Raw genomic sequence first — 12,538 nt, forward strand, 5'->3', positions numbered from 1 at the left:
TTAAGCTAATTGCCTCAAAAATCTTCCAGATTGTGATAAACCTTGTTTGTTCCTTACACATATACCAAATGGTTTAATATGTTCCTGATTCTGTTAACAGTCTGAACAAAACAGAATGATGTAGTCACAAACTCCTAGAGCTGTAGGGACTCTTAGATATTGTGTTCATTTTCATTCAGGGAAACTGAGATCCCACCCTAAATTACATGATCAGTAACTGACTTTAAAGACTTGTAGCACAATAAAGTCTATAAACTTTATTGCCTCCCTATTATTCCATGTATCTCCTCTTTCTTCTGCTAGCATTTCTTTGAATTCCTTCCTGCCCTTTTCACTGTGTTTTCACTTCCATTGGACTAAACAAATCAGTCCAATCATAGTTTCTCTCTCTGTTCAAGTAACCAGTTGGCTCATTCCATTTTTCTGGCCACAGTAATTGGTCAGGGGTAGCCATGTCAGTCCAGTTGATCCAATTAAAGGAGTTTTAGCTTTAAATTTTTATTACCATTAAGTTCTAAGCATTTATAAAATCTTTTAATGTTTTTACTTTTTAATTTGAGTTTAGTTATATGTTTAATTTCCAAACATGAATTTTGCAATTAGCTTTTTTATCAATTTCTAATTTTATTTAATTACTAAAAAAAAATGTAGTTTGTATTGTATTGATCCTCTAATTTCTTTGGTATGGGGAATTGAAAACAGGGGCTCTACTACTGAGCTACATCCCCAGCCCTTTATGTTTTATTTTGAGACAGGATCCCACTAAGTAGTCCAGGCTGGCCTTGAACTTGTGATCCTTCTGCCTCAGCCTTCGGAGTCACTCAGATTACAGGCACGCATCACCACACCAGCTTCCTCTAGCATTTTTATTTTTTATCCCTCCACTAGCATTTTGTGGTACCATTTTTGGCCTATTGTATGATCTGCCTATGTGTATGTTACATGTTTGATTAATATTATTCTCCAATCTTACTCTTTGGTACTTTAGTAACTCTACTTATATTGTTTTCTTTATCAATTGAGTGTTGAAATTTCCAGATGTAATTCATCTTATTTTTTCCTTATGTTTTTAGTAGTTATTCCTGCTATATATATATATATATTTTTTTTTTTTTTGAGCGGGTTGGGGGAACCAGGGATTGAACTCAGGGGCACTTGACCACTGAGCCACATCCCCAGCCCTATTTTGCATTTTTAATTTAGAGACAGGGTCTCATTGAATTGCTTAGCACCTTGATTTTGCTGAGGCTGGCTTTGAACTTGTGAATTCTCCTGCCTCAGCCTCCCGAGCTGCTGGGATTATAGTCGTGTGCCACTGTGCCCGGCTTTGCCATATATTGAGGCATTATTGTTGGTACAGATTTGTTTATGATGATGTTTTTGTTTTATTTTTGAATAGTATATGACATATCACTTTGTCCTTTTTAAAAAAATATTTTTATTCATTTTTATGTGGTGCTAAGGATCGAACCCAGGGCCTCACACATGCAAGGCAGGTGCTCTACCACTGAGCTACAGCCTCAGCCCTCACTTTGTCCTTTATGATTTTTTTTTTCTATTAAGATTGTTATGTTGGGGCTGGGGTTGTGGCTCAGCAGTAGAGTGCTCGCCTAGCATGTGTGATATATCCTCAGCACCACATAAAAATATTGTGTCCAACTACAACTAAAAAATAAATATTAAAAAAAGATTGCTATATTAGGGTTCGGGATGTGGTAGAGCGTTTGTCTAGAATGTTTGATGTACTAGGTTCCATCCTCAGCACCACATAAAAATAAATAAATATAATAAAGACATTGTGTCCTTGTACAACTAAAAATATTTTTTTAAAAAAAGACTGCTATGTTCATTTTCATTTGGTTCATATCTGTCAGGTTTACCCTTTAAGTATGTCTCCTGTAGGCAGTATATTACGTTTTTATTTATTTATTTTTGCTTTGTCATTTTTTAACAACATAAAACAATTTTTATCTCAGTATACATTTAATTTGGTATGTCTAACTCATTTACATGATTGTAATTATTCTAATAGCACTGAGTTTGGCCCTTTCCTCCCTTTTCCCTGCTTTTCATTAGATAGGTTGATTTTTTTTTTTTTTTTAACTTTTGTTCTTCTGATGGTTGTCCTATAGTCCTATACTTCTATCTATCTATCTATACTGAGGATTGAACTCAGGGTCACTTACCCACTGAGCCACATCCCCAGCCCTTTCAGTAATTTTTTTTAGTATTAGTTAGACACAGTACCTTTAATTAATTAATTTATATGTGGTGCTGAGGATTGAACCAGCACCCTGCATGTGCTAGGTGAGCATTCTACCGCTGAGCCACGACCCCAACCCCAAACCCCTTGTATATTTTATTAAGAGAAAGAGTCTTGCTGAGTTGCTAAATGCCTTACTAAGTTGGTGATGTTGGCTTTGAACTCACAATCCACCTGCCTCAGCCTCCCGAGCCCCTGGGATTATAGACATGTGCCACCGTCCCCAGTTTATTTCTGACACTTTTTAATAGCTCTTTCTTCCCCCAAATTGAGAAATTCCCTTAATACTCTTAAGTTCTTATGTGTCCCCTGACTCTCCATTGCTAGTGTTTTTGATCAGAACTTTTAATGGGTACCAAGCCATTATCTTTTAGAGTACCTTCTGTATTTCTTCTTTTGAGTATTACTCCAAAAGTATTTGTTTATTGGACTTTATATGGTGTTTATAGGCTTTGTATATTTGAGAATATTTTTGTCATAACTTGATATTTGAAAGACATTTTGTCTGCATGTAAAATTCTAAGTTTAAAGTTTTTTTTCATTTAATACTTTAAAATATAAGCTAGAGTCTCTTCCCTTATATTCTAAAATCAAAAATGATCTGAAAACCAAATAATTTTTTCATAACTGATTTGGCAAGAAGACCCAAACCAAGCTGATTTGAGATTATTATGATTCATTTGGTAGGAAAACCTGACCTGAGCTAAGGGTGTTTATGGCTTTTATTCATCTCACTTAGTGTGTGTATTGGGTTCATTTATGAGTTAGTGTCTTAGACACTGTTGCGATATTATGTAACATATATACCACATTACTTTTTCTTTTTTTCTTTTTTTTTTTACTAAATTGTCAACTATTTATTTTGAAAATATGTAAGGCTATTTTCATTAGCTTTTACAAATGCTTTCAGTTCTTTTCCAATTGGATGTCTGCTTCCTAGACTAAACGTATGAGGAGTGGAGAATAATAAAAATTTGATTTTAAAAGCAATTGTGGAAAACTCAAGGAGAAATTAATATCATTAATAAAAACCATAAGAATTCTATTAGCTTAGGAGTGAGTTTATTAACACTGATCAGTAGAAGAGGAGGCTACAAATCCCTTTGTGCTTAGAACATGTGACAGATTCAGTGCAAGTACTAATATGGTTTTACATCTGTCAGATAATGTCTTCATAGAGGCAGATGTTGGAAAACTCCCTTTCCCAGTTGGATATTTAAACTCTGTAATAATGTGTACAAAGAGGAGCTAATATTCTTGGGTAAAAAAATACAGCATTGTCTACAACTCTACTAGGACTTGTTTTTGATCACTGGACACACATCTAGTTTTTAAATCAGTTAACTCAATACAGAGATACTGGTAGAGGGCTAGGGTTGTGGTTCAGCAGTAGAGCACTTGCCTAGCACGTGTGAGGCCCTGGGTTCGAGCCTCAGCACCACATAAAAAATTAAAAAATAAAATAAAGGTATTGTGTCAAATTACAACTAAAAAATAATTTAAAAAAAAAGGTACTGGTAGAGTTAAAGTCTTAATACTTGGCCCATTTGTATTTTGGCAATGTTTAAGATAACATATCATAATATCTTGCTAATGTGTGGAAATTGTGAAACTGGAACTCTTGGTCTCATGCGTATACTTTTACAAATTTATGAAATTCACTTACTACTAAAGGGACCAGTGAATATTTATTTTCACTATTGCAGAAACTTCAGTGGCAGTTGTTTCCAGCAAAGCAATACTCACTATGCAGCTTTTATGTGGTCTGGTTTAAATGTGTAATCATATTTAATTATTAAAGTATGCTGAATGTGATTCTTAAGACACACGGTGGGAGAAAATATTTGTAAAAATATATCTTATAAAGGACTGTTATCCAAAATATACAAAGAACTTTTTTTTTTTTAAGAGAGAGTGAGAGAGGAGAGAGAGAGAGAGAGAGAGAGAGAGAGAGAGAGAGAGAGAATTTTTTTTAAATATTTATTTATTTTTTAGTTCTCGGCGGACACAACATCTTTGTTGGTATGTGGTGCTGAGGATCGAACCCGGGCCGCACGCATGCCAGGCGAGCGCGCTACCACTTGAGCCACATCCCCAGCCCCAAAGAACTTTTAAAACTGGAAAATTAGAAAACAACCTGGTTAAAAATAGACAAAAGATCCAAACAGATACCTCACCAAGATGATATTATAGTATGTAAAATAAGCATATGAAAAGAAGCTCCATATTATATATCTATAATTAATCTCTCTAATTGAGCAGAGTAGAGCAATCAAACATCAATGGTGGGCAGCAGAAGCACACAAGACAGTGACAAAATCAACACCAATATCAGGACTCTAAGCTGCACTCTTGTGCTTTACAAAAAGCGCGAGGATCATGAGTGCCATGGAGCCCACTGTGATGCTATGGGTGATCAGTCAGGAGCTGGATGCAAACAACTGCAGATGAATTTGAGCAAGAGGTACAAGTTGCTGTGCACGTAAAATCCAACAGATAGAGCTTTGTGCAGTGGTGGATGAATGTGTGCAAACTCTGTGGAAGGCATCTTCTCTACACGGTTAAAATTAATATGATATCCGGCCTCTTCAATTTCTTCAAAAGCATTGTCTCCAATAACTTCTAAGCTTAAGGGGCTGCTAGTAGCCATTAGAGGCTAACAGAATAGACTTCTGGCCATACCTGTAGGCTTGGTTCTTTGGCCCCCAACTGGGTGAAACTTCAGATACTGGACTATTCTCTGAGGCACTTTCCCCTCCTTTACTCTTCTTTGTCTTTGTCTTTTTTTTTTTAAATGAGGGAGAGAAGATTATTCCATAGAAATAAAAAAAAAAGAAAGAAAGAAAATTTAAAACATGCTGTGTTTAAATACTTCAAGGAAATTAAAAACACCCCCGCTTTATTGTTACAGTTCTCATAAGATACTTCCTTATATCTTTTTGAAGAGGAGGCCTTGAATCTTTCAAAAATTCTCTTGTGACCCAATTGAAAAACAAAACTGAAAATCAAAAAAAAAAAAATAAAATAAAATAAAAAATAAACACTTCTTTCAAAGGAAATCATCCTTAAGAATGGAACAAATGCCAATGGATCATAATTGGGGACTATATCTGGGAGCTGAGGTGTTAGTTTTTCTTCCTGGGTAAAAAAGGCCCCTGAGGGTCACATATGTATGACAAAATTGCTGTGAAACAGCCTATTGTAGCTTGAATCTGGAGTGTCCCTCAAAGTCTCATGTGTTAAAGGTTTGGTTGCCAGCCTTGGCCCAATTGGGAGGTGTTGGGACCTTCGGAAGGTGTGGGGCCTAGTGGAAGGAAGTTAGGTAACTGGGGTTGTGCCCTCCAAAGAGTATATTCAAACCTTAGTCCCTTCACTCTTCTCTGTTTGTTTCCTGAATGTCATGAGGTAAGCGATTTATTCTACCATGTGCTCACCATCATGATGTTCTGCCTCCCCAGGGGTCCAAAAACCAATGTACAAGTGGTCATGTACTGAACCCTCTTAAACTAAGCCAAAATAGAACTTTCCTTCTATAAGTTATTTGCTCAAGTAATTTGTCACAGCATGGGAGCTAACATATAACCACTACAATATTTATAAGACTAAGACAACTCAACAAAAGTGAAACCAAGCAAACAAAACCTATCATCAATGAAACGACATAAGTCTTAAGGATGGAAACTTCATTTTCTAAAAAACCAGGTTGATCTCTACAGTATCCCTTTTATCATTTGTTACCCTGCTTGAGGATCTGTGATTTCCTCTTGATTGTTTATCCATATGTAGATGATGACAACTTATCATTGAATTTTATGGCCATCCATGGAGTGTTTCCATTTATTTTCTCAAATAATATTTACAATTGTGATTAACGTTTGTGTAACTCATTAACATTTCAGTCTCTAAATGCATTAGGTCATTTTAATTGCACTTAGACTGTTTTTTCTTTCTCACCATTTCCTACAATCATGGTATTATACTTTAGTATCCTTGTTTTTTTTTTTTTTTTTGCTGGCTGGGGCTTCCTGTTTTTTTTTTTTTTTTAATTGTTGGTCGTTCAAAACATTACATAGTTCTTAATATATCATATTTCACAGTTTGATTCAAGTGGGTTATGAACTCCCATTTTTACCCCGTATACAGATTGCTGTATCACATCAGTTACACTTCCATTGATTTACATATTGCCATTCTAATGTCTGATGTATTCTGCTGTCTATCCTATTCTCTACTATCCCCCCTCCCCTCCCCTCCCCATTTCTCTCTCTACCCCCTCTACTGTAAATCATTTCTTCCACTTGTATTATTCTTCTCTTACCCCTCATTTCCTCTTATATGTAATTTTGTAAAACCCTGAGGATCACCTTCCATTTCCATGTGATTTCCCTTCTCACTCCCTTTCCCTCCCACCTCTCATCCCTGTTTAATGTTAATCATCTCCTCAAGCTCTTCGTCCCTACGCTGTCCTTGGTTACTCCCCTTATATCAAAGCAGTCATTTGTTTTTTAAGGATTGGCTAGCTTCACTTAGCATAATCTGCTCTAATGCCATCCATTTCCCTCCAAATTCTATGATTTTGTCATTTTTTAATGCAGAGTAATACTCCATTGTGTATAAATGCCACATTTTTTTTATCCATTCATCTATTGAAGGGCATCTAGGTTGGTTCCACAATCTTGCTATCGTGAATTGTGCTGCTATGAACATCGATGTAGCAGTGTCCCTGTAGCATGCTCTTATTAGGTCTTTAGGGAATAGACCGAGAAGGGGAATAGCTGGGTCAAATGGTGGTTCCATTCCCAGCTTTCCAAGAAATCTCCATACTGCTTTCCAAATTGGCTGCACCAATTTGCAGTCCCACCAACAATGAACAAGTGTACCCTTTTCCCCGCATCCTCTCCAGCACTTGTTGTTGTTGGACTTCATAATGGCTGCCAATCTTACTGGAGTGAGATGGTATCTTAGGGTGGTTTTGATTTGCATTTCTCTGACTGCTAGCGATGGTGAGCATTTTTTCATGTACTTATTAATTGATTGTATGTCCTCCTCTGAGAAGTGTCTGTTCAGGTCCTTGGCCCATTTGTTGATTGGGTTATTTGATATCTTATTGTCTAATTTTTTGAGTTCTTTGTATACTCTGGATATTAGGGCTCTATCTGAAGTGTGAGGAGTAAAGATTTGTTCCCAGAATGTAGGCTCCCTGTTTACCTCTCTTATTGTTTCTTTTGCTGAGAAAAAACTTTTTAGTTTGAGTAAGTCCCATTTGTTGATTCTATTTGTTAACTCTTGCGCTATGGGTGTCCTATTGAGGAATTTGGAGCCCGACCCCACAGTATGTAGATCATAGCCAACTTTTTCTTCTATCAGACGCAGAGTCTCTGATTTAATATCGAGCTCCTTGATCCATTTTGAGTTAACTTTTGTGCATGGCGAGAGAAAGGGATTCAGTTTCATTTTGATGCAAATAGATTTCCAGTTTTCCCAGCACCATTTGTTGAAGATGCTGTCCTTCCTCCATTGCATGCTTTTAGCCCCTTTATCAAATATAAGATAGTTGTAGTTTTGTGGATTGGTTACTGTATCCTCTATTCTGTACCATTGGTCCACCCGCCTGTTTTGGTACCAGTACCATGCTGTTTTTGTTACTATTGCTCTGTAGTATAGTTTGAAGTCTGGTATCGCTATACCGCCTGATTCACACTTCCTGCTTAGCATTGTTTTTGCTATTCTGGGTCTTTTATTATTCCATATGAATTTCATGATTGTTTTATCTATTTCTACAAGAAATGCTGTTGGGATTTTGATTGGGATAGCATTGAACTTATAGAGAACTTTTGGTAATATTGCCATTTTGATGATGTTAGTTCTGCCTATCCATGAACAGGGTATATTTTTCCATCTTCTAAGGTCTTCTTCTATATCTCTCTTTAGGGTTCTGTAGTTTTCATTGTATAAGTCTTTCACCTCTTTTGTTAGGTTGATTCCCAAGTATTTTATTTTTTGGGGGGATATTGTGAATGGAGTAGTTGTCCTCATTTCCGTTTCAGAGGATTTGTCGCTGATATACAGGAATGCATTTGATTTATGCGTGTTGATTTTATATCCTGCCACTTTGCTGAATTCATTTATTAGCTCTAATAGTTTCTTTGTAGACCCTTTTGGGTCTGCTAGGTATAGAATCATGTCATCTGCAAATAGTGATAATTTAAGTTCTTCTTTTCCTATTTTTATGCCTTTAATTTCTTTCGTCTGTCTAATTGCTCTGGCCAGTGTTTCGAGGACTATGTTGAACAGAAGTGGTGAGAGAGGGCATCCCTGTCTTGTACCAGATCTTAGAGGGAATGCCTTCAATTTTTCTCCATTCAGAATGATGCTGGCCTGTGGCTTATCATAGATTGCTTTTACAATGTTGAGGTATGATCCTGTTATCCCTAATTTTTCTAGAGTTTTGAACATAAAGGGATGCTGTACTTTGTTGAATGCTTTTTCTGCATCTATCGAGATGATCGTATGGTTCTTATTTTTAAGTCTATTGATGTGGTGAATAACATTTATTGATTTCCGTATATTGAACCAGCCTTGCATCCCAGGGATGAATCCTACTTGATCATGGTGTATAATTTTTTTGATATGTTTTTGAATCCGATTCGCCAGAATTTTATTGAGGATTTTTGCATCTAGGTTCATTAGAGATATTGTCTGTAGTTTTCTTTCTTTGAAGTGTCTTTGTCTGGTTTAGGCATCAGGGTGATGTTGGCCTCGTAGAATGTATTTGGAAGTTCTCCCTCTTTTTCTATTTCCTGAAATAGCTTGAAAAGTATTGGTGTTAGTTCCTCTTGAAAGGTTTTGTAAAACTCTGCTGTATACCCATCCGGTCCTGGGCTTTTCTTAGTTGGTAGTCTTTGGATGGTTTCTTCTATTTCCTCTATTGTTATTGGTCTGTTTAGGTTGTCTATATCCTCCTGACTCAATCTGGGCAGATCATATGACTTAAGAAATTTATCTATGCCTTCACTGTCTTCTATTTTATTGGAATATAAGGCTTCAAAATAATTTCTGATTATCTTCTGTATTTCTGAAGTGTCTGTTGTGATATTGCCTTTTTCATCCCGTATGCTAGTAATTTGAGTTCTCTCTCTTCTTTTCTTCGTTAGCATGGCTAAGGGTCTGTCGATTTTATTTATTCTTTCAAAGAACCAACTTTTAGTTTTGTCAATGTTTTCAATTGTTTCTTTTGTTTCAATTTCATTAATTTCAGCTCTGATTTTAATTATTTCTTGCCTTCTACTTCTTTTGCTGTTGTTTTGCTCTTCTTTTTCTAGGATTTTGAGATGAAGTATGAGATCATTTATTTATTGGTTTTTTCTTTTTTTAAGGAATGAACTCCAAGCAATGAATTTTCCTCTTAGAACTGCTTTCAATGTGTCCCATAGATTCCGATATGTTGTGTCTGTGTTTTCATTTAACTCTAAGAAGTTTTTAATTTCCTCCTTGATGTCTTCTAAAACCCATTGATCATTCAGTAACCTATTGTTCATTCTCCAAGTGATGCATGATTTTTCCTTCCTTCTTTTATCGTTGATTTTCAGTTTCATTCCATTATGATCAGATAGGATGCATGGTATTATCTCTACTCCTTTATATTGTCTAAGAGTTGCCCTGTGACATAATATATGATCTATTTTTGAGAAGGATCCATGTGCTGCTGAGAAAAAAGTGTAACTGCTTGATGTTGGGTGGTATATTCTAAATATGTCAATTAAATCTAGGTTGTTAATTGTGTTATTGAGTTCTATATTTAACTTTTGTTTGGAAGATCTGTCCAGTGGTGAGAGAGGTGTGTTGAAGTCTCCCATGATTATTGTATAGTGGTCTATTAGACTCTTGAACTTGAGAAGAGTTTGCTTGACGAACATAGCTGCACCATTGTTTGGGGCATATATATTTATGATTGTTATGTCTTGTTGGTGTATGGTTCCCTTGAGCAGTATGCAGTGTCCCTCTTTATCCCTTTTGATTAACTTTGGCTTGAAATCTATTTTATTAGATATGAGTATGGACACTCCTGCTTGTTTCCGCAGTCCATATGAGTGGTATGATTTTTCCCAACCTTTCACCTTCAGTCTATGTATATCTTTTCCTATCAAATGCGTCTCCTGTAGGCAGCATATTGTTGGGTCTTGTTTTGTGATCCATTCTACTAGCCTGTGTCTCTTAATTGGTGAGTTTAAGCCATTAACATTTAGGGTTATTATTGAGATATGGTTTGTTCTTCCAGCCATATTTGTTTATTAATATTACTAAACCTGATTTGTTTTCCTCTTTGATTACTTTACCCCCTTTACTGTCCTACCTCCCACTGTTGGTTTTCATTGTTATTTTCCATTTCCTCTTCCTGTAATGTTTTGCCAAGGATTTTTTGAAGAGATGGTTTTCTAGCTGTAAATTCTTTTAACTTTTGTTTATCATGGAAGGTTTTAATTTCATCTTCCATCCTGAAGCTTAATTTCGCCGGATACACGATTCTTGGTTGGAACCCATTTTCTTTCAGTGTTTGAAATATGTTATTCCAGGATCTTCTAGCTTTCAGAGTCTGTGTTGAGAGATCAGCTGTTATCCTGATTGGTTTACCCCTAAATGTAATCTGCTTCCTTTCTCTTGTAGCTTTTAAAATTCTCTCCTTATTCTGTATGTTGGGCATCTTCATTATAATATGTCTAGGTGTGGATCTCTTATGATTTTGCACATTCGGCGTCCTATAGGCTTCTAGGATTTGGGATTCTGTCTCATTCTTCAAGTCTGGGAAGTTTTCTCGTATTATTTCATTGAATAGATTGTTTATTCCTTTGGTTTGGAGCTCTGTGCCTTCCTGTATCCCAATGACTCTTAAGTTTGGTCTTTTAATGTTGTCCCATATTTCTTGGATGTTCTGCTCATGGTTTCTTAGCAGTCTTGCTGAGCTGTCTATGTTCTTTTCAAGTTGAAATACTTTGTCTTCATTGTCTGATGTTCTATCTTCTAAGTGATCTACTCTGCTGATAGTATTCTCAATTGAGTTTTTAAGTTGGTTTATTGCTTCCTGCATTTCTAGGATTTCTATTTGTTTGTTTTTAATTACCTCTATCTCCCTGTGTAATTGATCTTTTACTTCCTGGATTTGTTTATGTAGTTCCTTGTCAAAGTGATCTTTCATTGTCTGATTTTGCTGTCTCATGTCTTCCTTGAGACTCCAGATCATCTGAAGCATGTATATCCTGAACTCTTTTTCTGATATTCCATCTGTTGCAGCTGTTACCTCTTCTAAAGTTGAGTTGACCTGCATTGCTTGTGGTCCTTTCTTTCCTTGTCTTTTTTTTTTTCTTAAAGAGAGAGTGAGGGGGGGGGAGAGAGAGAGAGAGAGAGAGAGAGAGAGAGAGAATTTTAATATTTATTTTTTAGTTTTCGGCGGACACAACATCTTTGTTGGTATGTGGTGCTTAGAATCGAACCCGGGCCGCACGCATTCCAGGCGAGCGCGCTACCGCTTGAGCCACATCCCCAGCCCCCTTTCCTTGTCTTTTCATACTGCTCGTGTTTCTTTCTGCTTGGTGAAACTGTTGTGTTTTTGAAATTTTCCCCCTATTTATTTATATTGCTCTTGTATAGTTGGAAAATCTCCCTTGCAGGGAGGGTAGTGGCTGTGCTCCTCCTCTAATTAGGGTGATCTGTCTACCACTCTGGTTGGTCACAGGTCTGCCCACCCCGCGGGCGCGGGTGGCGGCTCTGCTCTGCCCACACTCCAATTGTGGTGACGTAACTACCACACCCTCGGGTCGTTGGTCCTGATCCGGATGTGGGCAGTGGCTCTACTCGGCCCCTACTCCAATTGGTGTGACGTGTCTACCACGCTGGCAGACCTCTAGGCCTGTTCCGCCGGTGGGTCGCAGGTCTGCCTACCTTGCGGGCTTGGGCGGCAGTTCTGCTCAGCCCCCACTCCCAATGGGGGTACCTGACTGCCTCTCCAACAGGTTGCTGGGCCTTTTCCAGACACGGGCGGCGGCTCTGCTCCACCCCCACTCCAACCAGTGTGATGTGACTGCCTCAGTGCTACGTGTCCACCACGCTGGCAGGCTACCGGGCCTGTCCTGCCAGTGGATCGCAGGTCTGCCTACCTTGCAGGCTCAGATGGCGGCTCTGCACAGCCCCTACTCCAAATGGGGTGACTTGGCTACCACGCCATCGGGTCACTGGTCCTGTTCTAGGCATGGGCGCCTACTCTCTTCGGCCCCAGCTGCA

General features: G+C 37.5%; 1 protein-coding gene across 5 annotated transcripts in view; it reads left to right on the forward strand.

Annotated features, from left to right (window-relative positions):
• Window positions 1-12,538, forward strand: part of CDC42SE2 (CDC42 small effector 2) — a 95,713-nt gene that overhangs the window by 33,121 nt on the left and 50,054 nt on the right. Inside the window, exon 3 of one of the 5 annotated variants that reach the window (XR_014021153.1) lies at window positions 4,526-4,713. The exons of the other annotated variants lie outside the window; for them this stretch is intronic. The gene's annotated coding sequence lies outside the window, so the exon portion shown is untranslated. Of the gene's footprint in view, window positions 1-4,525; window positions 4,714-12,538 lie in introns of those variants that run through there. 5 annotated transcript variants of the gene reach the window in all.

This window comes from Spermophilus citellus (genome assembly GCF_964194105.1).
Source record: "Spermophilus citellus genome assembly, chromosome: 1".
NCBI lineage: Eukaryota > Metazoa > Chordata > Mammalia > Rodentia > Sciuridae > Spermophilus > Spermophilus citellus.